Below are 6,000 nucleotides of genomic sequence, written 5' to 3'. Positions count from 1 at the left end.
ATGCTTTTTATCCAAACCTTCACAGGTGTGACTTATTAATGCCATCAAGCCCAAGCGTCACCCAAAGGCACTGATACTGCAAGACCAGCGGAGGTCCGAAACGGCGTGCAGCAGTTACAGATCTCATTGGTTGGTTGGACTATTTTTAAGAATGTGACGACTTAGAAATATTTGCTAATTAAAGCTTGAATTATTTTAATTTTGACCTCATTAACTCACCTGATTATGTTTAATATATCATGGTGATTATAGCAGGTCATGATGTTTTGCTTATTAGGACGGTGGGAGAGAGACGGGCAACAGGGGAGTTGGAGGACACAGCTCTGCAGGGTTTTCATGTGATGCCAGCAGGGTTAACTGTGTGCAGTCTCTCAGCTAAGGGCGAGAGATACTTGCTCCTGGTTCGCCTCGTTGAATTCTCTCACTTACCTCTGGTGGGATTAGCCGTACAGATAAAAAAAATTTGATTTAAAACCAGACGCAGTGGCATTTACTAACAGGTCCTGTTCACACCTGGCATTAAGTTCTAAGCTCTAAGCTCAGGCAGATATAAGTACATGTTATGAATGCTCCCAAGATGCTCTGAGGAAGCGCTGAGATTGCAATTGCCTAGACCACATTCTTAGCAATGTAAACGCTCCTGGCCCACAATGACTGACGTCCTCTGCGTAGAAGTGGAAGTATATGCTCATTCACAACTTTCTTTTAACAGGAGAAATGTTTCAGACTGAGCATCCATGCGCCTCAAACGACTGGAGTAAGAGACCGTCTCAGAAGTTCAGTTTCATCTATTGAACAAATTGTTTACCTGTGACTCGCTTACACTCTAAAGGGGCGTACATACAGGAAGCGACTAGCAGCGTTGCGGCGACAGCACACCATGAAATGTTAATGAAATTAAGGGAGTTGTAGCAATGATTGGTGAAAAAAACTTTGGCGACGCAAGCTGGGAGCATACCAAGTGGAACTAGTGTTGTTGTGGATTTGTGAAACACCATTGCTCCAATCTGACCAAGTACAGTCTAAATGCTGAGATATGGTAACTTGTCTGAATTTTGGACAGCCAAGTATCCCAGAATGCATCCGTCCTCACCTCCAGTTTGTAGTTCAGAGTCTAACTACCCGTTATGCAAGTCTCTCTACTGATAAACGTCCCCAATCTCAACTTGATGGTTGATCGACATATGGCACAAGCACGGCGTTCCTCACGCCTTTACCGTATGGGACCAGCATCCATAACTTTGGTTCCTGCCACCAAGTTCAACACGCTAATTCGCCAGCCTTGGAGGTAACTTGCCTGGACTCGGGACAGCCAAGTATCCCAGAATGCATGTCAGGGACGTATACGTTCTTGGAGCATCGCCTGAACCCAGATGGAGCAGCAGCATTGTTGGCAGTGCTTTCTTTTCGAATAGAGGGTGGTGACGGCAGTTGAGCTACTTCCGTCCGTACACAAGCAATACGTTGGCAACCAGAAGCCTGGGACATCCGCTAGTGTCCAACTGTCAGCTATAAAGCGATGGGAAATGAGGAAATAACTTTAAATGTGTTTGGGGCTTAAAATACAAAATGTGTGTTTTAGTCAAAGATCAGTTCACCTCTTCATAAGTTTTCTTTTTGTTGCATGCTAATTTGTCTTTCTGATCTTTGGCGAGGTTATTTAGTGTATACAGTACATGCATATATACACTGTCTTTCTAACAATCATGAAAACCAGCCCTAACACTTGTCAGACCTGTAAATTTCCATAAACAGAGTAAGGATTTTTTTTTTTCCACCTCCATGTGTGCTTCCTCCAGCACTCAGCCAATTCTTACAATAACCACTTGGTTAGGGTTAATGAACAATGATGGTCACGGTTAAAGGAAACCAGTGGGGACAATCTCCCATCACAATCACAGGAGCCTAAATGCATTCAGAAAATAAGACGACGTGGAACGCTTGACGTGACTCTCGCTGGGTTGAATTTATACCGAATTTATCGAAACAGCAGCAGCAGCAGCAGAGCAAAAAACAAACGAAAGGGAGGAGGATAAAATAGAAATAAAGGTCTCGAATAACAAACTGGTTCTTTCCGCCACTGTTTGAGTATTTATAATATGTTGTCTCTGAGAATCTGCTGGGCATGACTGATGCTGGTGTTTTTCTTGAGAGGACAGTGTCATTGGAACCTTTCATGCTTGCAGTCTAAAGGAATAAAAGTAGAGGCTGAAAATGGTTTATTTTGACAGGTGAGTTCCCCCCCACACTTTTTTCTTATTCTTTTCTTTTTTTTTAGAATAATACACTTAACACTACGCGGTTCTAATGCAACGTTACTCAGTGTTCGTTCTGAAAGCCACAGCTCCGTCCTTTAACTACGTATTGATCTTATCTGTGCAATTTAGAGCTGCCTCTCTTCCCTCCAGCTCGCATCCCTGGAGGATAAGCTGTACATGGAGACGCACAACAACAACAACACACAAACCGGTGCACACATGCAACACACAGGGAAGACTGTGTGTTTGTATGTATGTGTGTGTGTGTGTTGGGGGAGGTTTGGGTTAACACTCGAATACATGACTAATAGACTGTCGACATAGATAAAAAATGACTTTTTAAGAAAGAGAAAATCCCTCCGCGTTACATTCTCTGAACTATAGTCTCCACCTTTCTCCCTGTCCGCCTTCCCCGTTTCTTTGCCTTGTCCTTCCTCCTCTTCTCTCCTCCCCATCTGTCATATCTACGTCCTAACGCCTTCTTCATCTCTACACCCTTGCACCACTGAGCCCTTTCTCTTCTGCCAGCCCTCCTATTCTTGCCCCTACTGTACTTCTATCCACTTTTCCTCCCCCCCTGTTGCCAAAGCAACAAGTAGCGGAGGTTTGAGTCTCCGTTTTTTTTTTTTCTTCCCTTCCTTTTTGCGTGAAGGAGGAGATAGAAAAAGATCTGGGACTGTACAATAGTGGAATTATGCAAATTAATCCACCCAGTGACAATGGATTAGAGCGAGCTCTCTCACAGCTGACAGAACGGGTTTAGAAATGAGCTCTGGGAGTCACTTTAAATGATTCTTGTCTCACTAATCAGACTCACGTTCACGCTAAGGTTTCTGTGTCCACCTTTTTGCCTTCTCCAGCCCGGATGTCTGAATTTCTGCTGTACCCTTGCACCATGTAAACAGAAGTGACAACTGAATACTTTCTAATAGGTGTAACAGTCAAAAGAAAGCAGACGGAGGCTTTGTACGGAAAAGAAAGGCGTCATTATTTCATCCTGACACCTCTGCAACGGAGAGACATGCATTCACGCAATACACTGTATGTCTGTTCGGTGAGTGCTTGTATGCTGAGGTGTGAAAATTCAATTTTGAGGAAAGCATGCAACTTTTGTTCTTTAAAAAGAAAAACACACATAAGCCAACAACTCCCACATGCAACTTCTTGAAATTGAAATCTAATTTACGCCTTTTTTGTGCACGGCACCTGGATAATGTTTATTTAAACGATCCTCATTTTCCTAGAAACACACATTAAAGCTGCGTTTTACCTATTGTTACGGCACTCAAATAGTGATGACCTGACAGCATTTTGCGCCGCAAACACAAGATTATTACTCATTGTTACGCACAGAACGGGCTTCACAGAGGCCATAACAATGCCGACGCTTAGTCTTTTTATTTCACAATGTGTCTCTTTCATGAACATCCTGCAGGTGGTCAATTTCAATCAAGTCACTAATTGCTCATGGATATTCTTGTGTATGTTTCATTGCAATGTGGACCAATAAACAGAACAACACACAATGCAGCGCACCCAGGGGCACACTGTCAGGACAGACAAAACAAGCAATACAAAATGGGGCCCCCAGATGGCATACACCAATTAGCCACAACATTATAACCACTGACAGGAGAAGTGAATAACATTGACCATCTTGTGACAATTCAATGTTCTGCTGGGAAACTTTTGGACCTGGCATTCATCCATGTGGATGTTACTTAGATATGTAGCACCCACCTAAACCAGACTAGCCCCCCCACCCACTCACCCACTCACCCCATAGCAATGACACTCCTTGATCATCCCAAGCAGGATGCACTGACACAGGCGCACACACAAAAACAGTTTAGGAACAACTCAAACAGCACAAGGTGTTGACCTGGCCTCTAGATTCACTAGATCCCAAACTGATCAAGTATCTGTGGGATGATCCACATGTAGCACCCACCTAGACCAGACCAGGCACCCCCACCCCATAGCAATGACACTCCGTTGTGGCAGCAGCCATCCCCAGCAGGATGCAGCCTGACACAGACACACACACAAAATCACTTTAGGAACAACTAAAAAAAAACATGAAGAACAGCACAAGGTGTTGACCTGGCCTCTAAATTCACTAGATCCCAAACTGACCAAGTATCTGTAGGATGAGATACTGCTTCAACTTTTCTTTTGTCCATGATAATGCGGTGATACGTCAGCTAATCACATGCGTTTCTTGTCATCAACACCACCAACGTACACCTGAACAGCACTTCAGCAGTGTTAATGTAGCCAGTCATGAGGACCAAATGTTAGCTTTTGTAGCTCGTAGTGTGAATGCAACAAGAGCGAACTGTTTTTTTATGTCGTGGGGTTACGTTAAATCTGCCCATATGAAGAACGTAACTGCCTCTTGAGAGGGTTTGAGAAGTTAGATTATCAGTCATGTTAGCATTACGTTTCTGGAGAAGTAGGACCCAAATGGAGGACACAGAAGGGGAGGCAGGAGCAGGCGACAAAAACACTTTAATATAAATTAAAAACCCAGAACTTAAGGGGCTGCAGGGTTAGGGCAAGGTGTCCAAAAACACAACTATAAAAACATGTGAGGACCAAAATTAAGACTTGATAAGAACATGGGAAACACAAGGAAACACAAACAGGTAACACCACAGACGTGTTGACAGAGAACAAAGGAAAAGGCAGGATTATATACACATGTGGGCAGAGGAGCTAACGAGACACAGGTGAAACTAATGAGGGGCGGAGCAAACAAGGAGAAACCAGTCCAACAATCAAAGGAGGCGGAACTACAGGAAGTAAAACAAGACAAGAAACACCACAAGGAAAACCAAATAGGGTCACAGAACATATTCAAAACCACAACAGTTAGCACATTCACAATTAAATTCAAAGAGCAGCTGTGGCAGATGAAAGTGATATTTGTTTTTTCAGATGCTGTATTTGGTCAAATATTCCACCCACCGACTGGATGATGGTGTTACAGGAAACTTCATAGGATCATTAGGGTTGCAAGACATGCATGTGTGCAACAAATTTCATGGCATTCATCTTCACTGAGCGTGGAGGGGAGGACATGTCAATTAATTCTCTTCTGGGACATTCAGTCCAAAGCAGCACACCTACTCACTCACACTGCCGTCGGTGTGTGCTTCCTCCACCGGTCGGCCAATTCTTACAATAACTGCTTGGTTAAGGTTAATGAGCAATGATGTCACGGTTAAAGGAAACCAAACGTGGACAATCTCCCGTCGCATTCACGGGAGCTTAACGGCATTCAGAGGAGAAGGCCCGAGCGCAACGCTCGCCGTGACTCTTTCTGTTCGGACGACATTAGCGTTGTAAGAATGGAAATAAGGAGAACAGCAAAACAAACACAGGGAATGGGGTAAAAGAAATCTAAAGGCCTGTCTCTAATAATAGTCTGGATCGTGCTGCCACTGAGATAAATAAAGGGCCACTATGTGGAGTAACTCCAGAGACGTGATAATGACAGGAGCCGAAAGGTTGCAATACCAAAAAACAAAAGCTTTTAGGTGAAATTGGTTGAATGGTGACGTTTGCTCTGCTGTGTCGTGGATACACTCAATGAACAGATCCATCTTTCCTCTATTACAGAAACTTAGATTTCATATCATGCACATGGTAATTCTCTCCTGTGCATATATTTTTTATTTTTTTGCGCTAACGTCTGATGCACACAGATGTGCTTGAACGATCTGCGCTTATCCGGCTA

Source organism: Chelon labrosus, assembly GCF_963514085.1.
Source record: "Chelon labrosus genome assembly, chromosome: 3".
Classification (NCBI taxonomy): Eukaryota; Metazoa; Chordata; class Actinopteri; order Mugiliformes; family Mugilidae; genus Chelon; species Chelon labrosus.
Note: the sequence above shows the minus strand (reverse complement) of the source record.